The 24237-nt window shown below is 48.9% G+C and overlaps 1 long non-coding RNA gene across 1 annotated transcript; it reads right to left on the bottom strand.

The window, feature by feature from the left end:
* Nucleotides 1–8154: 8154 nt before the first annotated feature.
* On the bottom strand, nucleotides 8155–23055 carry LOC307098849. Its single transcript, XR_013813474.1, has 5 exons — nucleotides 22954–23055; nucleotides 22805–22852; nucleotides 20359–20416; nucleotides 10563–10667; nucleotides 8155–8627 (listed from the first exon to the last, which is right to left on the bottom strand). It is a non-coding gene; the product is annotated as an uncharacterized lncRNA (long non-coding RNA).
* Nucleotides 23056–24237: the final 1182 nt, after the last annotated feature.

Here is a 24237-nt window from a genome sequence, read left to right as displayed (position 1 = left end):
ACTAAAATCACTCTTCTTTCATCGAGGGATGTCCACACAGATCTGAATGCTCATTCCCCCCATCACCCCTCCCATTTGTCTCAGTAGGCTTGTCCCTTACATTTCTACATGTCTTTCATTTTCCAATTCCATTTTCTCCGTCTTTTCTTTTTTTTCTTTTAAATCAGGAGCTCTCGTTTTCTTTACGTTTGATTGGTCTGAGTTGTTGTAAATCGGAATTATTTTTTTTTAGTGCAAAAAATACCAGACATCTTGAAATAAATAACACAACCGTGCTCCTGTGCGCACAATGCGGGTTGTTTTGAGCTCAGGGAGAGTTTCCTGGGCGTGTGCAGCTGAGAATGTGGTTGTCCTGCCACCAACAGCCTCTGTGACCCGACTCCTCACCCCAGGACAGCCCGGTGCCAGAACGAAGCTCTCAGTTAGAATCTGTGAGCTGCATCTTGCTAGCTGTGACGTGGGTCCAATAGTTAACCTCTTTGTTCCTCAGGTCCCTCACCTGTTCAGTGCAGAAAAGGACAGCTCCAACTCGCCAGGTGACCACGAGGAGTGCCCGAGGTAAACACGTGGACGGTTCCCCGCCCATCTGTTCCTACACATGCAATCCAGTGAGAGGCCAGATCCAAGCAGCCTGGACAGGAATGAAGTGCTGGTCTGTGCTGCGAATGGATGACCCCCGAAAACACTGTGTTCCGTAAAAGAAGCCAGTGACAAATGACCACGGGTTGTATGACTCCTTTTATATGAAATATCCAGGCAAACCGATAGAGGTGGGAAGCAGATTCGTAGTTGCCTAGGGCTGGGGGGAGGGAGCAGCGAATAACAGCCAGCCAGTGCTTCATGAGCACGGAGTTTCCTCTGGGGACGATGGAAAAGTTCTAGAACTAAGTGAGGGTGGTACAACATCATGAATACACTTAAAGACACTGAATGTACATTTCAAAACAGTGAAAATGGTAAACTCTGTTACTTGTACTTTACCATTGAAAAAACTGTACAATTGAAGACCAATGAGCAGAACCCCGGAAATGCTACAGGAGCGATCCGACCATTGGCAACGCAGATCTGAGCACACACTTGGCTTTGAATGATCAGTGGTCTCTGGAGCCTTCACTTTGCTGCTTAACACAGGTCAACCTTTGGTGGTTTGGAACAGCGTCCATTTTATTAAGCTCACGGTCGTGCGGTCAGCGGGGCTGTTCCACTCGGTGGCTGGCTGTTCTCTGCTGGTCTCTCTAACGTGTCTGTGGTCAGCGAGCAGGGCAACCAGGGGCGAGAGCATTTGATAGGGTCTCCTCTCAGGCTTGGGTGTTGGGGACCTGGCTGGTTGGGGAGCCCCCGCTGGGAGGGCTGGTCTGAGCTCCCAGGGGGCTAACCTGCCCCCAAGAGCAGCTGGAGGGAGAAGCCACCCGTCCCTGGAGACCTCACTTCCACCACATGCTAATGGTCAGAGCAGGTCACAAGTCCCCCTAGATTTCATGGGTCCAGGAAAGAGCCCAGTTCCCGGCGGGAAGAGATGCTGCTGAGAAGTCGTGGCTATACCCCTGCCACAGTGCTCCCCAAACCCACAGTGGTAAAGGCCCCTGATGCCCACTCTGCTGCGGTCTGTTTCCCTAACTCCCACTGACTCCACCGACGTCCTCACCTCCAGGTGGGCTTGGGAAGCCGAGGCTCAGCCCGCGGTCAGGGCGCCCGCTTCGCACTCCGCGTGGTCAAGTCGCCGCTGGAAATGTAACAGCTCACCTGGCACCGCTGGGGAAGTGTCCGCGACGCCGAGGCGGCTGCATTCGCGGGGACACATGGAAATATCTTCCGTGGTTTTCCTTACGACGCCCTTCTCTCTGTGTTTCAGGACGAAAGAGGCTTCTCACCCGCCTTCCTTAACCCGTGGCTAGAACCTGCTCCTCTCGGCTGCTGAGGCCTCTGCACCGTTCATGTTGCCAGGAAGAGGGTTCCTTCCAAGTGGGAGAAACAGAGCGAGTGAAGCCAGCGAGAGGGACGCAAACCTCCGTCCCTCCATGTGGCCAGAATCCAGGGCATGTGAAACCCAGTTTTTGTCCAGAAAGGGGGGGAAGGTGCGTGGTGGGAGCCTGGGACAGTAAGTGGAAGTGCCTGGACGTGGCATCCGTGGGAACAGGGAGCCCTTGAGGAGTGCAGAGGCCATGGTCAGGGCCGAGCTCAGGCGCTGTCTCCGGCCGCACGTGCTGACAGGGACGTTCAGAGAGTCAGAGGCAGCCGGGCCGCGAGGAGGCTGCTGACAGTCGAGGCGATGGAGACTGGGACAGGGTGGTGACGAGATGTCACAGAGGGAGAACGGACACCCCGTGACAACCACTTCGATGTGGGAGGAGAAGGGTGGACAGGGAACGATGAGAGGGGCTGGATGACGGGGAAGGCAGGGGCCGCAGGCACACGGAAAGGGAGGCCGGGAACAAGAGGCGCGTGGGCTGTGCTGAAAGTTCTAGGGAGACGCCCAGAGCACGGGCCGGACCGCCAGGGGGTAGGTAGGGCTGGGGCTGCACGGTGCCCCTGTGGACAGAGGTGCCCTGGGGGCTGCCCCGTCCGGAAGCCCTCCCGAGGCCAGGCCAGGGGTCGGATGCACCCCCAGGGCCTAAAACCCCACTTCAGAGTTTGAGCAATACCACTCTCCTCTCGCAGATGGAAACCTGTCCAACAAGCAGGCCCGCGTGCTCCCCTGCTCTCCCCAGCACTTGGAGTGCGCCCCAGTTGGCTGGGGCCGGATCTCTCCTCACATTTTACAGGGCTGTCCTGCTGCCAGGGTCGCTGTGGAAGTCATAGAGGAAAGGAGCCCCCTCTCCGGGAGCCCTGACCACATTGCCCTAGACGGCACTCTCACCGCTGCGTCAGCCCGGACCCCGCCCACGTCTTCTGGGACCAGACCTGGGCCCTGGAGAGGGGGTTCCGAGCACCCACTCTACACATGCTTTTTGTTTTTAAATATATTTGTATTGAGGGAGAGAGATAGAAACATCAATGATGAGAGAGAACTAGGGATCGGCTGCCTCCTGCACTCCCCGCACTGGGGATGCAGCCCACAACCCGGGCATGTGCCCCGACCAGGAATCGAACTGTGTCCGCCTGGTTCACTGAGCCACGCCGGCCGGGCACTCTACACGTACTTTGACTCGGGGCTCAGCTTCACGTGGGCACCCAATGTGACAGAGGCCAAGGCCGGATCGGTCACAGCTGCGACGCACCTCATCGCACCAGACGCGCCGCTGGTGAAAAGGAAACGCTGGGGCGCCCTGACTGGCTGTCCGGTTCCGGCGTGAGTCACCCTCCCAGGATCCGGGGCCCGGGCTTCGGTTCTGTGCTCTCCGGTCAGCCACACAAATCTCTCTCAGACGTTTCAGCTAATGGTGCATCTGCGAGGTCATTCGAGGCTAAGACCAGGAGGATTAAAAGGTCCGATTCCTTTCTGAGGCCCTTACTTGTAAAGCACCAAAGAAGCCGTAAAACAAAGATTTATTCAGTTTCAGCGGACAGCTCTGTGGCACAGCCCCGTAAGAACCAGGAAAAAAGAAACATCTGGCCAGAAAAGTGCACTTGTTTACAAAAAAAAAAGAGAGAAGGGTTTAAGACTCTTCTCCAGCCTTACCAAGTTCTTGGACTAAAATTAGGCTGAAAATTAAAAACAATGTAGAATCTTGAGAGCAGCGGAGAAAGAACATGTTGTTTCTTCCTCATCCAGCTGCCTCCGCGCGGGTCCCCTCTGGAGCACCCAGGGGAGAGGCCCTCCCCGTAGGTAGCCCCTGACCGCACAGCTGGGGCACTCCCGCACAGGTGGCCCGGGCCTGGCTCCCAGGCCAAAGGCTTTTGTGGGGGAGGGTGTTTTCTGAGCAGACCCTGGGAGAAGGGCGAGCAGGGCTGCCCCTGACCCCAAAGGGCACCAGTCTCCGGAGCCCAGTGCAAACAGCCCGGGTGCTGCTGGCACGTAGATGTTCGCAGCCGCCTCTTCCGGGGGATGGGTGCATCTTTGCAGACGTGGACAATGGCTGTTTTGTAAGGAGCAGAGCCTGCCCTGGCAATGCAGCCCTAGGCCTGAGTCAGGAAACAGCTTCTGTTCCAGGCCTGCGTTGACTCAGCAGGGACACTCGGGCCAAGCCCTCTGGGCCCAGCTCGCCCAGCCCCCGCGGTGGGAGTCACAGGACTGGGACGCTGCCTTCCGCTCTCCCCGGGATGCTGATGGGATTAATGGGTTAAGGTGGGAAGATGCTTTGAACTTCTTGGCACAAAGCTGTCTGGTGCCGGTAATTAATCAGCCTTACCCAAGAGGTGGATTAAGGTCAGAAGTCACTAGGGGGTCTGGTGAGGAGTTGGCTGAGCTGGGTAGCTGGGTCTCTCTCTGGAGCTGATGGGGAAGACATGGCTTCTGCCATTTGTTGCCCTGGGGCCTGGGCGATGGAGTGATGGTGAGAGCCGGCGTCCCTGGGCAGCGCAGGTTCGCAACCCGGACTCACTCTCACAGAAGCAGCCGGTCCTGGAAAAGCTCATGGTCCCCGAGAAACACAGAGGCACGTCGTCAGCATGAAGTTAGAGGCTAGAGGAGAAATGAGCTCTCCCCACTGAGGCCGCATGGAGCTCGCCCGCCCGGCTGCCCTGGTTGACAGCAGAGTGCCGGTTTGTGGGAACCAGATGGAACTTCTATCAGCCAGGAAGGACGATGCTGAGCAGATACCTCGCCAGGCCTGGGGTTGCCCACCGCTGTCTTCAGCGCCAGCCTGGGAGCCGGTGATGAGGACCTGAGTGTTCCCACAGCCCCCCTGAAGGTGCCATTCCTGGAACTCGTGTGCCTACCAATGCCCAGGGGAAAGATCTAAGTAAGCCATGACTTTTGTTCCAGCGGCTCATTCCTTCTCGCAAATGGGAGGTGGGACCAGCACGGCCACAGAGCTCCTGAGTCGCCCAGCGTTCCCGTCCTTCACGCCTGTGCCAACCACTCATGGGTGGATAGTCTGTGTGGTCACCCTGATGCTGCCCTCAGAGCCCGGAGGAGACACAGGGGACTCGTGAACCCCGACACCTCGCTGGCCCTGAGGACATCGACCACCCCAAACAATCGGGCTCCATACCGTTCCTTCTCACCCATCAGCCCTCCCAAGTGCTCCCCGATACCTCAAACCCCCCCGCTTGTGCCATAAATTGCTGGCCCGGGGCCGTCACGTGGCGCCCGTGCTGTCTGCGTGCTGCTTCTGCACCAAGTCTCCTCTCCAGTGAGGCTCTCTGGGTCTGTGTTCCCCAGGAAGTCATCTCAGGTCAACGCAGCTAGCTCTCCATCCGTAAATCACTCCTCCAGCCTGTTGAGCATTGAAAACACCTTCCCACACAGGGGACCCGGCCTTTGGGCAAAGTCCACGCCCACCAGCAGGGCACCCTGACCTCTCCCGGTGGCTGAGCGTCCTACATCCAAGTAACTGTAAAGCCTCCAGCCTTCCCCATCCCGTACCTGCACCGGGCCAGGGTCAGAGCAGTGGCTCTCCAGCGCTGTCCCGGCCCCCAGCATGGAGCCTGCCCTGGGACCCGGAGCGCAGCCAATGCTCAGTATTGATGGGCCCCTTCCCCGGCACAGCTGCTGAATGGATGCCAGCATTTTCTCTTCTTACAGCCCCCGGGCTCCTCAGTTGCCCTGGGGACAAGGCCTGGAGCTTCAATGTGGTGGCCTGGCCCCTCCCCACTACCACTCCTGACATAGGCCCTGCATTTCAGAGCCACCCCAGACTCTACCCCGAACACCATCCCGCCTCCAGACTTCATACACAGCTCCATCTGCCCACACGCCCATCCCCGCCTCCACCGCCACTGTCCCACCACCCTCCACCCTCCAGAGCCCTCCTCCGCGGCAGCTGTGCTGACCGCCCTGGAAGGTCTGTCCCTCTCCTGCTCCAGGACCGGGTACCAGCTCTGCTGGGCCCGTCTGGGAGTGCCCCGTCTGCATGCCCCCAAGGGCGGGTCAGCATCTGGTCACCGCGCTGCTTAGCGACAGTCAGACCCGGCCACATCGGGGTCCCTGCGTGCAGAGAGAAGTGAGGCCCCTCTCCAGCCGAGGCTCGGCTAGGTCTCGGCCTCGAGCAGACTCCGGCCAGGGGAGCCTTCCCGTAGACGCGGCTTTGTGTGCCTGTGTGGAAGGCCAGGGCTTCCGGCTCTCTCAGGGCAGCTCCCCTCTTGCCCGTGAGTTACTGCTCAAACGGAAAGGCCAGGGGCCGTGTCAGTGCGGCCCGCACGCGAGCCAGTCGCTCTGCCCCTGCACCGCTAATGCTTCACGAGGCCCGGGTGTTCCCAAGTTCATCCCGAATAACGCCGTGTTTTGGAAAACCGCAGCGAGCCCATCAGTCCAGATGCTCCCCCGCTCCAACTCCGGCAAGAGGGGCCGGGATGGCCTCCTCCGAGCCCTCCTCCTCTGTACGGTCTCCTGTCCGCTCCAGGCGCACCCGCCACGCCTCCCGGGGGAAGAAACGGCCATAAATCACCTGCCCGCAGTCCCTGCGGAATACCGCAGATGCTCAGAACGGAGGGGGGTAAGCCCAGCCACCGCAGGGCAGCCCGAGCCCCTGCAGTGCCTCGAGCAGGGGTTTGAGAGCGCTGTGTCAATGGGATCGCCGGAGGCTCCACCCTCCATAAATCAGCCCGAGCGTGGCAGCCTCACCGGACGCTTCCCGCCTGGTTCACACGAGGGTGAGGGGTTGCTGCTGGCAGAGGATCCCCGGGGGACGCAAAGGCGTGGGCTTAACCTGGCCTGACCCCCCGGAGGCCCACACGCGTGCTCAGCGTCCCACACACCGTGCACAGCCCCGGGATTGCACAACAGCGTCCTGCTGCTGCAGGGAACACCATGTACAGGCGGAGCCCAGCCCCGCGGCCCGCAGCAGACACAGCACAGAGGCAGGGCCCTGGGTGCTGCCCACGGCCGGAAGATCAGTTTCGGTCTGAGCCCCACCGCTCGCTCACCGGGCAAGAGACACCCCCTCTCTCGGCACCAGTGGCTTCCTCCACAGAATGGGAATCAACGGTGCAACAGGTTCAGCCCAGCTCGCGGCATGTGGGGCGCAAACTCCGAGTCCCCAGGGCCTCCCCTGGGTCTCATGGACTGCATCAGGACGAGGCGGAGGGTGGGGCGGGATGGGAAGGACGGACGTGCCGTGGGGATTTCTGCTGGATTCCCACGTAATGGGATAAGCGGCCTGGAGAAGACGGCTGCTCTGATCTCGCCTTTCATGTCCCGCCAGGACTATTGCTGCTCGGAGCACGCGGCTGCCTGCAGGCTCCTAAGCCATCTCCGGAGAGCCCGGGGGTCAGCTGTCCCGGGATGACTCTGGCCTGGGCTGGGGAAAACCTGTGCCAGGAGAAATGGTGAAAGTGGAATAAACAAGGAGCCTTCCTGCAAAAACAGGCCTGAGCTCAAGAGCCGAGGAGCTGTCTGCGGCCCCTGTGTCTGGAGTCCCCGGGGAGGAGGGCCCGGACTCCGGGACAACGGGGACCTGTTCTTCCCGTTCGGAGGGCGCCCCCCTCATGGAGGCGCCCAGGCACTGAGTCACAGGTGAGCAGCAGGACAGAGCTGCCGCCGGTGACACGTCCCAGCCAGCCATGTGTCTCTTGGTGAGATGGGCATGTCCCAAAGTGCCGCCCGGCTCTTAAGTCCCAACCTTGATCGCACCAAGATAACCGCAGATGATGGAAATGCGGAGACTTTCGGAGCCGGAAGAGCCGCCCCTGGCCCCCAGCACTGCAGCTTAGCTGCTGTGTGACACTGGGGGACAGACTGAGGTCCTTGTCCCGGGCAGTAGGACAAATATTGCATGGTCGCTCTTGTGTGAGGTCCCGAGAAACCAAGAACGAGGCGCCATGCCTGGCGGGTCTCTCTGGGCTTTTGGGCAACATAATCCTCATTTGGGTGTATTCCTTCAGCCCATTTACCCCCCAAAAGCTGCAAAGTTTCTAGAACAAGAAGGGCTGTGAGGCGTCAGTGTCTAACGGGGACAGAGTTTCTGTTCGGGAAGATGGAAAGTTCTGGAGATGGATGATGGGATCGATGGTTGCATCCAATGACACTGAACTGGGTGCTTAAAAACAGTTGAAATGGTAAATTTTCTGTTCAGACCTTTTACTATAATTTTTAAAACCTTAAAAAGAGGGCAGGCTACACTTAAGTACAAAATACGATATTGCCAGTATAATCTAATTCATGGTATTATATGAACTGTGCAAAAAATGCATAAACCTTCAAGTGTTATAAGTAGCAATAACTGAAGATTGGAAGAGGGCCTGAGCGAGTCTCAGCGTTACCGTGGGGGTGGGCGCTCCGCGCACGGGTGCTGCTCCGGGCACTCGGGCACCTCTGAGTTTGCTGACAGTGGGCGTTGCCTATGAACACTGGCCCAGTGGCCAGCAGGCCAAGGAACCCGCGAGGCGGCCAGGAACGTCCAGGAACAGGCAGGGGCTGCCCGAGGGCAGAGTGGCGGGTGGAGACGTCCCCTGCACCCCCGGGGCTCCAGCGGCCACCGTCCCGCCTCATGCTGTTCCTTGGCCGAGCTTCCTCCGTTGCATCTTTCTTCTCAGCACTTAGTAGTGAATTAAATTCTTTTCATTTTTCTCCTGATGCAAAATAACAACTGAGAGAGAAATGAAAAAAAAAATATATGTACCAGCTGATGAACACTCCCAGCGTGTCCAGTAAATCACTTCAAAGCACATTAAAGTCGGCAAAGGCAGAGGGACAGCTGCCCTGGGGTGAGCAGCAGCGGGCAGGGGGCCGGACCCATGGCCCATCCGCCACTGAGCTTGCAAGGCCTCCAGCGCACCCCTTTGGCTTTTGGAATCAAAACCAAAAACCTTTAACGTGGAAAAAACCACGAGCTCGCGGGCTGACGTGAGGATGGAGGAAGCGCCCGGCACCTTAGGCTCTGAGTGACAGGCCCCACCTCTGCTCACGATGGAGTCAGGGTGGATGAGGCCAGGCAGAGCATCCTCAGGCACCACGCCCAGCCCAGCATGGGAGCGCCCAGAGAGTGCCCAGTGGTAAACGGTACCAAATGTATATTCTTCCACAATTTTCAAAAATAAAAAAATAACAGCCGGACTGGCATGGCTCAGTGGCTGAGCGTCGACCTATGAACCAGGAGGACGCTGTTCGATTCCCAGTCAGGGCACATGCCTGGGTTGTGGGCTGGATCCCCAGTGTGGGGGGTGCAGGAGGCAGCTGATCAATGATTCTCATCATTGATGCTTCTATCTCTCTCTCCCTCTCCCTCTCTGAAACCAATAAAAATATATTAAACAATAATAATAATAAAAGAATACTTAAAAGGAATGTGTCCGAGACTCTTCCCAGCTACTTCTATTTCCACTGGAGCCTTATCAAGTCCTGGGTTTGTGTTTTCTTCGAGGACATCGTTTCAGAGAAAAGGCCACTTCTCCGAAGGCCAGGGTAGGGACGCAGGGGTGACGGCAGTAGTGACCGCACCTCCCTCCACCCTGTCAGACCCTGTGACAACCCTGCGGTGCAGGTGATTACGCCCCTCAGCCTCAAAGACGTGGGGTGAGGAGCCCCAGGCCACAACCCGTGGGCATCTGGGCCAGGCGTCCTGGCTCCAGAGCCAGCAGGGCAGCTGGGTGCCCCAAGTCAGGGAGCTGTGTCACCCTGGTGACCTGGCCTGATGACCAAAATCTCATCATCAAACTCCTCCTAAACCAAAGTCAGCTGAACTCTCCCCAAAACCCTCTCATCTACAGCCCGGGGGCCAAATCCAACCCGCCGCCTGGTTTTGCTAATAAAGTTTTATTGGCACACAGCCACGCCCATTCCTTTACATACTAGTACTGTCTATGGCTGCTTTTTGCAACACAGCAGTGCAGTTGCATTAATGGTGGTGACAGTGCTGTGGTCTGAAAGTCCGTGTCCCCCCAAAGTGCGTATGTGGAGATCCTAACCCCCATGCGTGACACTGTCAGGAGGTGGGGCCTTTGGAGGGAGATAGGGCATGAGGCCAGAGCCCTCCTGATAGAATTGGAGCACCTTGGTCCCTCTGCCCGGTGAGGACACAGCGAGAAGACGGCTCACTAAGAACTAGGTGGTGGCCCTTACCAGGTGCCGAATCTGCCAGCACCAAGACCTCAGATTTCCAGCCGCCAGAACTGTGAGGAGGTCCGTTGTTTCTGAGACCCCCGTCTGAGTGTTCTGTCACAGCAGCCCAAATGGACTAAGACGGAGACCCACAGCGCCTGACACTTCCCCTCCACCTGGGCCCTACAGAGAAAGTGTGGGGGCGCTGCTCCACAGGGACCCAGGACAGGTGCAGAGCTGCGCACCCCCCGCCACGGGGCCTCTGACAGGTGCTCTCTGGTCCCCGGCACAGCGGGGAGCTGCACCCTCCCCTCCGCAGCCCACCTGAGCTGCAGGCGGGACCTGACTCTGGCCAGGCCTGTGTGCAGGAGCGGAGCTGGTTTGGGGGAGCAGCAGAACCCTCCCTGGACATCCCAGAGGGCGCCTCGTGAACAATTTGCACGTGGCCTAGAATGTCGGACTGTGGTCTCACACGTTCACCCACATGTTCAGCTCCTTCAAATGCCAGTGATGAAACCTTCCACGCAGGTACTGTCGCACCGAGTTCTCTGCACAATCTCATGACCACGCGTTGTTGCTCAGCCCCCACCTGCAGGAAAGTGAAAAAAATCCAGGAAACAAATTGACCAGCAGTCACCCCCGTGTGCCATCACCCGGGAGAGGCGCCGGAGACGGGCAGGAGGCTCCGGATTGGCACAGAGACCTGCGACTCCTAACCGCACCCCTGACCCCAGAAGCTCTTCTGCGGGAAGAAATGGAAGCTGACAGTTCTCACAAAGTCCGTGCCGAGGGCGGCCCGTGCGGGCGGCGTGCTCCGCATTCTGGCAACAGAGAAGCTCAACCTCAGAGTCAAGTCCCTGCATATTACACAGGGGCCCGGAGAGGGAAAAGCCTCCGTCACTGTCCAGGGCACGGGGTGCCATACAATGTGACCAAATGTCTCATTTGGGATGCACTCGCAGTAAGTCATTGTTTGTTGTTTATCTAAAAGGCAGTCTTAACTGGGCACCCTGCATTATGTCGGCAATCCCACCAGGGCCCTGTGCTGAGTTGGAATAGCAGCGCGGTGCCCGGGGGAGGGAGAACGTGCCCTGGGCTGGGTTAAGAGGGCCGTGGGGCAGGGAACTCAGCCTCCGGCCCAGGGTCCCTGGCTACACCCTCACTCCTCACAGTGACCACAGGGAATCTGATGAACAGGGACATGTAGCTTCCAATCACAGCTCAGAGAAAAAGATACACTGGGCCAGGTAAGCTGGGAAAATGACATTTTCACACAGAATGCATCACACAAATAGGAAGGTGAGGCTGAGCTGCCCCTGTCATAGATGGTGATAAGAATACAAGAATGGCAAGGCAATGAATGCAGATGTACTAACAAAAAAAGGAAGGGAGGGGGGGGGGAGAGAGGGAGGGAGGGAGGGAGAAAATGTGGGACATAGTTGAAGAATTAAGTCTGAAAGAAAATATGACAACACACAATCAGAATTCCTGTGAGTTTTGCATACAATATATGTATTTAAAAGTGAATGCAATTACACAAAAACCAAAAGGTGAGATTATTAAGTAAAAGAATAATATTGCCCAGCTAAGGAACCAACTTGCAGATCTAACCAATAAATGGCAATCAAGGAGAGACTATACTGCTGAAAATCAAACGAATGGCATGCGGTTGAGATCCGAGGGAATCACAGAAAATGCAAAGGGAAAAACAAAGTGAATGTGAGTTAAGAAAAGATCATGAACAGGGAGGGCAAACGGTATTCAAACCAAGGGAAACTATTTGCTCCTAAAGTAGACAGCCCACCAGGTGGCATAGAAGAAAGTATTCCAAGACATAATACAAGACATTTTCCCTGACATGAAGGAAAAAGTGGATGAAAGAGCCCGCATATACCAGAAAAATGTAATACAAAAAGATTATGGTCTACACTCCGGTTGTTACTCAACATCAGTGTTAAAGGACTAATTACTTAAGCACACAGCCAGGAAAAAAAGCAAATAACCTACAAGCGGAAAGCCCGTGGAATCGGGCATGCAGTGAGGAGACTACATGAAGTTCAACAGAAACAACCCGGAGGGAAACACAGCTGGTTCGGCCAAGGGGTCCTCCGAGAAGCAAGCAAGAGGCCGACATTCTCGAACGCAAAAGAATTCAGGAAATTGGAGCCCGGGGATCCTTCTTGAAAGGAATATTGGACCAGAAATCCAGGCAGACCAAAGATGAGCCAAAATAAAGAACACCAGCCTAGGCGAGGCATAGACACAAAGCTGGTGGTCAGTGGTGCAAAGCCCTCCAACCAGGAGCCACATGAGACAGCGGAGGGCTGTGTATGACACTGGGGACCATGATGGAGGGGTATGCTCCTCCGAGTCTCCTTCAGGATCCAGCTGTGAGGGCTTAGCGGACACTCGCAGCTGCTCCTTCTTTCTGCTTTGGAGCAGAGGTCACGCACTCCGCGGGGTCTGTCCAGTTCTGCCCAGTGGGGGCCTCCTCTGAGGGGCAGCCTTTACCCTGGAGTCCTCCTTGGACCTGCAGAGGGTTTGCCCCCTCTGCCCCGGAGACTGGCAGGTGTTACTCCCCAGTAACCCTTCTGCACTTCTACTTATCTCCGGAAGCACCCACGCCAGCACACCCAGCGAAACAGAAGTAGGACCTGCGACACGGACAGGGAGAGGAGAGGGGAGCGCCCGAGCCGGTGAGAGAGCTCCTCCGTGGGGAGGGAAGACCTGCAGCAGAAACGTGAGACAGGTGGTTGCAAAACAACCAATGACTCAACTGCTTAATGATTTTTAAAATCTGTCTCCTTAACCTCAGTAGGGTCTTTAAATACTGGTATCTCTTGTGGTGACTAAACTAAGCTAAAGACAGCACAGGGAAGACAGTCGATTACATTGTAATAGCTACGTGTGGTGCCAGGGGGGTCCTGGAAATATCGGGGTTGGGGAGGGGGAAATGCTTCAAATTATATAATTGTCTAACCACTATGCTGTACACCCGAAACTAATATAAAATAACATCAAATGTGAACTGTAATTGAAAAATAAAGTTTTAAAAATAAAGTTCAGCTATCCCTTCAGATTTCTTTTCCTTTTTTAAACTCAAATAAAATTAAAATGTAATGCTTTTAATCATGCAAAATATGAGTGTACCTTTAGATTTCATTTTGTCTCCCAATATATTCACCTATTTTTCTATCTACTCATAGAGAGAAATCTGGCATGATGTTCACCGAATGTTAACTCTACTTGTTTCTGGGCAATGAATGATTTGTTGACTTCTTATCTGCAGTTTTCTTGTATTGCTTTATTTTTTATATGTGCATGTAAAACTTGTACAGAAGCAATAACTTTAAAATAATAATAATGGCTGGGTAGCTCAGTTGGTTGGACCATCATCCCATACACCAAAGGGTTGTGGGTTTAATTCCCAGTCAGGGCACATACCTAGGTTGAGGGTTCGATCCCCAGCTGGGGCATGTATAGGAGGCAACCATTCAACGTTTCTCTCTCATATAGATGTTTCTCTCCCCCACCCATTTCCTCTCTCACTAAAATCAATAAAAACATATCCTTGGGTGAGGATTGAAAATATATAATAATAAAATAATCATAACAACAATATGTATAGCTCACATTTCTAAGCACTTTACATGTATAACTCTTTTAGAACTCATAAGCAGGTGAATTGCTATTATTATATCTATTTCAAAATTTTAAAAATGAGAGAACTACTTACAGGTAATTTCAAAAGTATCTAAATAAAATATCATAAGAATAATAAACTTAGCAAGGTGCTGGCTGTATGCAAATATAAATTGCATTACTATACACCATCAGCAAACACTTGGAGTCAACTCGCAAGAAGGAAGACAGTTTTTATAATAGCAGCCGAAATCAAAGGGTATCCAGAAATGCATCTCATTAGACACAGGTGAGATCTGTATGCTTTAAACACTGTGGAACCCTAGAGTTACTGGACTCTGTTAAAATATATTGAAAAGCATCCAGTAAGTGGAGATGTCCCATGTTCATGGATAGGAACCCTCAACATCATGGAGATGTCACTTTTTCCTGAAAGGAAGGTCAATCCCAATCAAAATTTCAGCTGGGCTGCCCTGGCTGGTGTGGCTCAGTTGGTTGAAGCATTATCCTTGTATACTAAAAGGTCGTGGGTTCAATTCCCGGGCAGGGCACATACCCAGGTTGCAGGTTCAAGCCCTGATTGGAGTGTGTACAGAGGCAACAGATCGGTGTTTCTCTTTCACCCTTATGTTTCTCTCTCTCTCTTCTTCTCCCTTCCTCTCTCTCTAAAAATCAATAGAAACATATCCCCAGGTAAGGATTGGAGAAAAAATTGCAACTGGGTTTTTCATGGAGTTGACAAACTCATTCTAAAATGGTGACGGAAAAGTGAAGGGTGAAGACTAGATAAGGCACTCTTTAAGAATAAGTTAAAAACTTACCCTAATATGAAGGCTTATTCACAAAATTAGAGCAAATAAGACAGTGGGATTTTGTGCAGAGATCAACAAAAATTATCACTGGACTAGAATACAGGCCTCTAAATAGATCCATCCATCATACAGTATATGGAATTTCACTATACAACAGAGGCTGCTCTGTAGATCAGTGGAGAGAGGAGAAACTGTGTAGCAAATGCTGCTGGTACCAAACTCAAAATGGCTAAAGGACTTAAACATAAGATGGGGAACCATAAAAATCTTAGAAGAAGCCATAGGCAGCAAAATAGCAGACATTTGTCGTAGCACATATATTTACTGATACAGCTCCTAGGGCAATGGAAACTAAGGAGAAAATAAACAAAATAAATGGGACTACATCAAAATAAACAGCTTCTGCACAGCAAAAGAAGCCATCAACAAAACAACAAGAAAGCCCACTGCATGGGAGAACATATTTGCCAATGTTATCTCCAATAAGGGTTTAATCTCCAACTTTTACAGGGAACTCATACAACTGAACAAAAGGAAGATAAACAATCCAATCAAAGAATGGGCAAAGGACCTAAATAGACACTTTTCAAAAGAGGACATTCAGAAAGCCAAGAGACATATGAAAATATGCTCAAAGTCACTAATCATCCGAGAGATGCAAATCAAAACAACAATGAGGTACCACCTCACACCTGTCAGAATGGCAATCATCAACAAATCAACAAGCAACAAGTGCTGGAGAGGATGCAGAGAAAAAGGAACCCTCCTTCACTGCTGGTGGGAATGCAGACTGGTGCAGCCATTGTGGAGAACAGTATGGCGTTTCCTCAAAAATTTAAAAATGGAACTGCCATTTGACCCAGTAACACCACTTTTTGGAATATATCTCAAGAAAACAGAAACACCAATCAGAAAGGATATATGCACCCCTATGTTCATAGCAGCACAATTTACAAGAGCTAAGATTTGGAAACAGCCAAAATGCCCATCAGCAGATGAATGGATTAGAAAACTATGGTACATCTACACAATGGAATACTACCCTGCTATAAAAAAAGAAGGAATTCTTACCATTTGCAACAGCATGGATGGACCTGGAGAGCATTATGCTAAGTGAAATAAGCCAGTCAATGAAAGAAAAGTACCACATGATCTCACTCATTTATGGATAATAAAGAACATTATAAACTGATGAACAAAAAAAGATAGATACAGAGGCAGAGAAGCATCGAACAGACTGTCAAACTACAGCAGGAAGGCTGGGGAGGGCGGGGTAGGTAAGAGATCAACCAAAGGACTTGTATGCATGCATATAAGTATAACCAATGGATGCAAGACACTGGAGGGGGGTGAGGGCATGTGCTGGGGGGTAAGGGAGGCCGGGGGGAGGTCAATGGGGAAAAAAGGAGACCTATGTACTACTATTTGTAATACTTTAAACAATAAAATAAAAGTAATTTTTAAATGCTGCTGGTACCAATGACTACTCAGATGGGGGAAAATGAAATTAAATCTCCACCTCAGACCTTTAACAAAAGTCAACTCTAAATAATTAGAGACTGAAATGTGAAAAATAAAATCATTTAAAATAAAAGATAATATGTTTTATCTTAGTGTAAAAAATTCTTAAGATAAAAAGTATTAAGTATAAAATAAAATAAAAGATTAATAAATTTTAGGTTATTACAATTAATAACATGGTCATCAAAAGCCCCCAGGAAACAGCGGGGGGAAAGGCCACAAACTGGAGTATAATGTTTGAAACACACATAGAGGACAAAGAATTAGTACCCAAAACATATAAGGAATTCTTTCAAGTCAAAAGAAAAAAAACCCCAAACTCCAATTTAAACATGAGTAAAACATATAAATAGGCATTTTCCAAAAGCACAAATTCCAATACATTTATGAAAAGGCATTTCTACTTGGGCATGAGTACATGGGGGAGAATTTTTTAAAGTAAGGGTATATGAAATTGGTTTAGGGTCATGGTTACCTCCGGGAGATGCAGGGAGTGCACAGGTAGATGCAAGTGTTTGGTTCATGGGTTGTTTTGTCATTCTTCTAAATATATGCTATATATGTATAATCTTTTGTATAATCGTGTGTTTCTGAAGATAATAAAGAAAAAGACTAATTCATAAGAAGCCAGAGAGGCCCAGAGAGGAAAGAGGAGGTGGCTCCGGGATTCACGGATCTTCCCTCCTGCTCTGTCCTGTCCCCTCCACATTGCCTCGCACCCCTAATGAGCTCCCTAAGGGAGAAAGCACCATGGAGGGAAAAGAAAGATGGGATTATATCAATGCCAAATGCCTTCTAAATTACTGGTAATGGGTCAAAATTGCAGAAGTAAAAGAGGAAAATGAACAGAGAAAATAAAAGTGACTGTGGCTACAGCCCCTGAAAGGCGGCCACAGACGTCCCACTGCCTTTGATGGGTCAAAAGTGCACCCCGGGGGGTACCCCGCGCTTCCATTTTGTAAGGGACGTCTTAGATCCTCTACGTGTTTGTCACCAACCCCTGAAGAGTCTTTCCGGAGAACTCTGTGTGTGTCACCGCCATAAACAGGATGACACGTCGAACACCCTATCAGAGGTCCAGGGTTTCGGTCCAGCAGAAACACTGGAAGGACTGCCTCAGACCCCACCACCCGCTGGGCCCCGGCCTTCATCCCACGCGAGCCCCCATATCTAGGATGGAATGCGGCATCCACTTAATGCCTTCATTGTAACAACACTTCTCATCTCCTTCCACGTCAGTGCTCTTCTGATTACACAAGTGACATGCGCTCACTACATAAAAAGACAGATAAGCATAAAAGAAAAAGGAGTACAAAGCACACATAATCGCGACGCATAAAACTGAAGGCTTTGTATCCCGCGGTGCGCTTCTTGCCAGCTGTGTTTTCTGTGTGTGTGTGTGTATCTGTGTGTTTATATCTGTGTGGTTTTTCTACTTGACGGGGATCTTATTGCATATACAGTCCCTAAGTACTTCTTGGCCGATTAAAGAAAACACTGACCCTGCCTTGCGTTTTAAAGATAACACTTTGCCTTTCTTCTCGTGGCCTAGGGAGACACCAGGCACCTGTTACGCTTGGGATTGGGGCAATGACTTCACGGAGGCTCTGGTGACGGTCTTTGTGTCTTGAACTTTATCTCATTTCTTCAGATGAGAGACCGTCCCGAGTCACAAAGCAGGTGGGCCCTCCCAGGACTTGGTCACCGGCATGTCAGGGGGAATTACAGCAATGATCAGAATAACAATTTGTATCTGTATAGTGGCTTGAGCGATGTGGCCCATTTTCATGTAAAAAAATATATCTGTTCTCCGTGTGGAAAAGGGGAGGCAAAGCGGTATAGATGTAATCTACCAGCCTCTTGAGTTGGACCGCTAGAAACCCAGTCCCCATCTTGAAATTCTGTAAGCCTGAGTTTTCTCATCCATAAATTTGGGACAAGAAAAGGACCTGACTCGTCTGGTTTGAGATGATAATGAAAAGACTCAATGCAGGGAAAGCACTTACCATAGTTCCTGACGTGTAATGAGTACCGACATATGATCACTACGATTGGTGTTGGGGGCGATGGCGGTGATGATGAGGATGATGATGATGAGAGTGACAATGACAACATAGGAAATATGTTTAATCTGCTTTGGCATCAAAGGTATCATTCCTATTCAATAAAGTGGACTCATTCTAGGCCTCCAGATGAGTTTGGACAAACATATACACTCAAGGAACCAGGAAGAGAATATTTCTACAATCCCCAAAAGTCCCCTTAGATCCCCTTGCAGCCAACTGCTGTCCTCCCCTTGCAATGGCAGCCCAGGCAACAGTGGGACCTTAGACCTGTGTGTGGGGTGTGTGTGTGTGTGTGTGTGTGTGTGTGTGTGTGTGTGTGTGTTTCCCAGAGGTTCATACAAAGGATTCACTTTATCCTTGTTGTTGGCTTACTCACTCTAAGTCATTGATATACTATGGCTGCTCTAGGGTCTAAGGTGTACATCTTTTTCACATTATATTATTACCTCCAAGTGATAGTATACAACTTCATGTAAAAGAACCTTATTTCCATGTCTCCCAGTCCAATCTTTATGCTACTGTTTTCATACCTTTCACTTACACAGGTCAGAAACCCCAAAATCCATTGCAACATTTGTTCAAACAGACAGCTATCTTTTAAAGAGATGGAAACAAGAAAACATCTTCTCTATTTACCCATGTGGTTACTATTTCTGATGTTCTTTGTTCCTTTGTGTTGATCCCTATTTCATCTGGTATCATTTTCCTTCTGCCTGACAGACTTAATATTTAACTTTCCTGCAGCGCCGATGATAAATTCTTTTGGATCCTGTGGGTCTCACATCCCCTACACATTTGAAAAGTATTTTCTCTGGGTATAGAGTGCCAGGCTGAGAGCACTTTCCTTCCACACTTTAAAGATGTTGCTCTTCTCACATCATCTTCAATGAGAAATCTGCTGTCGTTCTTATCATTTTTCTTCCATATACAATGTGTTTTTCCCTCTGGTTCCATATAATACTTTCTTTTTATTGGTTTTGAACAGCTTGGTTATTATGTACATTACTGTACTTTTTATCATATCTCTGTGTCTGGGGTTCTCTGAGCTTAGAGCTATAGGTAGATAGTTTTCACAAATTTTGGAAAATTTGGGGCCATATTTTCTTGACACACCTTTCCTGTTTCCCTCCTTCCCCCATTCAATTTTACTTATGTCAGTGCCTTCAATTTCACTTCCGTCAGGCCTCTGTGGTTTTCTCAGAGGTCACTAATACTCTATTCTTCCCTTTTTAAAATTTTTTGTTCTCTGTGTGTTTCATTTTGGGTAGTTTCTATTGCTATATCTTCAAATTCTGTAAGCTTTTCTTCTATAGTGTCTAATCCCGTTAATGCACTGCAGTGTGTTTCTCCTCTCACACATTATAGTGTTCATCTCTATAAATTTAATTTAGGCCACTTTTATATTTTCCAGGCCTCTACCTAACTTGTTAACATACAGAATACAGTTATAATAACCACGCTAGTGTCCTTGTCTGCTACATCTAACACCTGCGTCGGTCTGAGTCCATTTTAATCAACTGATTGATTGTTCTCACATTGGGTCATATTTTCCTGCTCTTTGCATGTCTGGTCACCTGTAGTTGGATGCCAGACATTGTGAGTTTTACCTTGTTGAGTGCTGGATTTTTTAAAACATCTTATAAATATTCTTGAGCTGTCTTGGGATCATTGAGAATTACATAAAGTTATTTGGGAAAAGTCAATGCTTTTGGGTCTTGTTTTTGTGATTTATTAGGTGGGTCTGGAGCAGAGCTCAACCTCATAGTCCCCCACTACCGAGGCAAGACCTTCCTGAGGATTCTACCGACACCACATGAGGTGTGAGTTTTCCAGTCTGGCTGGTGGGAGCACGCATGGCTCTTGGTCCTGTGTGCCTGCTTTCTCCAAGTGCTTTTCCTCATGTGTGTGCTGCCCTCGCTCTGCTGAGTCCTCCAGGAGGAATGTTTGCAGCCCTTTGGGTTTGCTCTGCATAGTCTCTGCCCTCCCAGGCTCTGCCCTGCAAACTTCAGCCACCTTGGTCTCCCCAGACGCTCAGCTCCTGGTCCTCAACCCAGCACCAGCCAGGCTCTCCTGGTCCCTTCCTTGTGCTGCAGCCCAGAAATCTTGTCAAAGCAGTAAGCAAGCTGCAGCAATCCTAGCGTCACTCAGCCTCCTCCCATTTCTGAGGGATCAATTCCTTTGTTGTTTAATATCCAGTGCCTTGAACACTGTTGTTGTGTACCTCATGGCTGGCTTTTACCTTTTCGTGTTTTGGTTGTTTCAGGCATGAGAATAAATCCAGTCCCCGGGATTCCATCCTGTAAGGCAGAAGTATCAAAAGAAATATTTTCATCCATTTGGGGGATTAAAGGTATAATTTACATACAACAAAATAAGCCCCTTTTTAAATTTCCTGATAAGTTTTCCCCATATTAATGGGATTTACATCCATAGTATCTATTTTTAAGTTCTTTATATTCTGGATATGGGACTTTGGAACATCTGTCTGACAAATATGTTCTCCCATTTTTCATCTTGCCCTTTCATTTTCTTAACTGTATATTCTGAAAAGCAAGTTGATGCTTTCGATGAGTTCAAAATTAATTTTTATAATTTTTTTTTATTTGTGCATACATGTCCCATTTAAGAAGCTTTGCCGGCTACTCCAAGGTCAGAGGATTTTCCCACTGTTTTCTTCCAGGACTTTAATTCTTTCAGAATTGAGGTATCGGTCTATGCACCACTTAGAGTTAACTTGCTGTGTATGACATGAGACAAGAGTAAGTTTCTATTTTTCCCTATGCACACCTGGTTGTTTCAGCACCATTCATTGAAAAGATTTTCCTTTCCCCATTGAAATTTGACGCTTTTATTATAACTCAATTGACCACATATGCCTAGTCTATTTCCATGTGTGTCCTTAAACCAATACTACACTATCCCAATTCCTGTTGATTTATTTAAGTCTTGAAATGAGGCAGTTCAAGCCCTCCAACATTGTTATTCTTATTTAAAAGGCTCTAGCTATTCTAGGTCCTTTGTGTCTCCATATGAGTTTGACTCAGCCGAAATTTTCTACTAAAAAACCCCACACAACATACACTCTGGGGGGTTTAACTATAAATTAATCTGGTGATAATGGACATCTGAACATTATTGAGTTTCCCAGTCCACAAACATGCTATATCTCTTCATGTATTAAGTCTACTTTAATTTTGCTCAGAAATGTATTATAATTTTTAGTGTTCAGATCTTTGCATTTGTTGGATTTATCCTTGATTATTTCAAGTTTTGCTTATGCTACTCTAAATTAGTTACCATTACAGAGTAGTATTAGAGGAATTCTAAAATCCTAAGCTCACTTATTAATTCTAGTAACTTTTAAAAATGGGTTCTTGCCCTAACCGGTTTGGCTCAGTGGATAGAGCGTTGGCCTGTGGACTGAAGGGTCCTTGGTTCAATTCCGGTCAGGGGCATGTACCTTGGTTGCGGGCACATCCCCAGTGGGGTGTGTGCAGGAGGCAGCTGATCAATGTTTCTCTCTCATCGATGTTTCTAACTCTCTATCCCTCTCCCTTTCTCTCTGTAAAATAATCAATAAAATATATTTTAATAAAAAAATGGGTTCTTTAGGATTTTCTTCTTACACAGTAAGTCACCTGTGAATAAATATGGTTTTATTACATCTTTTTTTTTTTTACCTGCATGCCTCTCATTTCTTTTTACTGCCCTTATTGCATTGGCAATAACATGTTCAATAAAAGTAATGAGAGTGGGCAGCTTAGCCATGTTCCTCATTTACAGAGAAAAGCATTGTCTTTGGCCATTAAGTATGATGTTAGCTGCAGGATTTTCAGAGAAATTCTATCGCAGACTAAGGAATTCCCTTCTATTCATGGTTTACTGAGAGGTCGTTTTTATTATCATGAATTAGTATTGGAGTTTGTCAAATACTTTCTCCGAAACTATTGAGATCACCAAATATGGTTTTTCTCTTTGTTCAGTGAATACAATAAATTACATTACTTTTTAAAAAATATTAAGACAGCCTTACATTTCTGGGTTAATCCCACTTGATCACAGTACATTATTCCTTTACCATATTACCAGATTTTATTTCATCATATTTTGTTAAGGATTTTCACTTCCAAGTTCAGAAGTGATACTGGCCTGTAGCTTTCCCACAAAGACATCATCTAGGCTTGGTGTTGGGTTAACACTGGCCTTATAAAACAAGTTGAAACATTTTTCCACCCTCCTCTATTTTTCTGGAAAAGTATGTATAGGTTTGATATTAATTACTACTTAAATATTTGCCATAATTCATCCAACTCAGAATTATTGTGGGAAAGTGAGTTACTAAAAATTCATTTAATGTAACAGATAGAGAGCTATTTTGTTTTATTTTCTCTTAAATCAATTTTGGTTATTTTCATCTTTCAAGAAATATGTCCGTTTCATCGAGGTTGTAAAATATACGACCTAAAGTTGCTCATTGTATGGGCGTGTATGCTTTTACTGTCTGTAAGATTTATAGCAATTTCTCCTCTTTAACTCCTACTATTAATAATTTGTATTTTTTTATCTTATTAGTCTTGCTAAACCTTTATTAATCAATCTGTTCAAAGAACTAGCTTTTGGATTTTTGTGATTCTTATTTCATTTATTTCCACTGTTACTTTTCTTATTTTCTTCTTTCTACTTACTTTGGCTGCGATTTGTCCTCTGTGCTTTTGCTGCCATAAATTTTACTCCTGCAAATGTAATAAACCCCATCATTCTTTGTTGTTTATTTGTTTCAGACAGTTAATTATCTGTAAAGAAATTTGAAAGCAAGAAAAAATTTATATATCACCTCACATATTTACTGTCCCCATCACTCTTCATTACTGTGTACGGATCCAAGTTTCCATCCGGACCATCTTCCTTCTGCTTGAAGAACTTCCTTCAACATTTGTTATAGAGCAGGTCTGCTTGCCACCGAGTCATACAGGTTTTGTTTATCTGTAAAAGCGCCTATTTCAACTTAATTTTGGGGATATATTTTCTCTGGTTATGCAATTCTGGCTGGAGAGGTTGTTTGTATTTGTTTCAGCACTTTAAAATGCCATTCCATTGCCTCCAACTTGCATAACTTCTGGTAAGAAGTCTTCGTAATTGTTATCTTGTTCCTTTACAGATAAAGTGTCTTCATTCTTTGGCTGCTTTCACATAACATAACACATGTCTGAGCATAAGCATCTCTGGGCATTTGAAGTACATTTAAGATGCTCACTAAACAGAATAGGCCAAAACAGGCTTAAATGGCCACCAAAGAAGCTTGTGCTAAGGACAAAGATGAAGAGCACATCTCTTCTGAGAAGCTGGTCAGATCAAATATAGAGCTTTTCCCATAGGTTGGCGGGTGTGGGGAGGGGAGGATGGAGAGCGACCCAGCATGCCCTGGTCACCTCAGTTAATACCACATGAATCTCTTCGCCAAGTTTCAACCCAGTCGCTTCCTTCAGCAGCTGAGCAAACAAGAGCATTCTAAGATGTAACTCAAAATGTGTTACTCCTATACTTACAAAACAAAATAAGAAAAAAAAAACCACAGCAAGGTGCCCCCTTGCCTACCAGATAAAATCTAAACCCCTTAGTTCAGCATCCAGGGTCCACCATGACCAAGCCCCATCTAATTGGTCCCAGTTGCCACTTCTCCATAAACCCAACACAGGCCAATCTTGTTTAACTAAAGAAAACCATGGCTTTTCACACTGCTACGGTTCTGCTGAGGCCACTTATAAGTTCTCCGCTTTCTTGAGAACTCAAGAGCTCATCCCATGCTGCCAAGAAGGAGCACCAACAACTGGCACATGTCTCCGGCTCTTCCCTTGCCGCACTGATTCATGAAGACTGGTTTGCTGTCTGTCTCTATGAGAATGTGCGGCTTAGGAGGGCAGGAACCATATCTCCTCAACGTGTGGGGCCTCAGCTTCCAACCAGGCATAAAACAGAAGCTCAATGAATGTGGGAAGAGAAAGGGAAAGAAAGAGAAGAGCTATGGACTGATTGTGTCCAACCTAAATCCGTTCATTGAAGCCCTAACCCCCCAGTGGTGATTAGGTTACATGAGGTCACGCGGGTGGGGGCCCATGAC

Source organism: Cnephaeus nilssonii (assembly GCF_951640355.1).
Source record: "Cnephaeus nilssonii genome assembly, chromosome: 4".
Classification (NCBI taxonomy): Eukaryota; Metazoa; Chordata; class Mammalia; order Chiroptera; family Vespertilionidae; genus Cnephaeus; species Cnephaeus nilssonii.
Note: the sequence above shows the minus strand (reverse complement) of the source record. Positions and strands in the feature narration are given on the sequence as shown.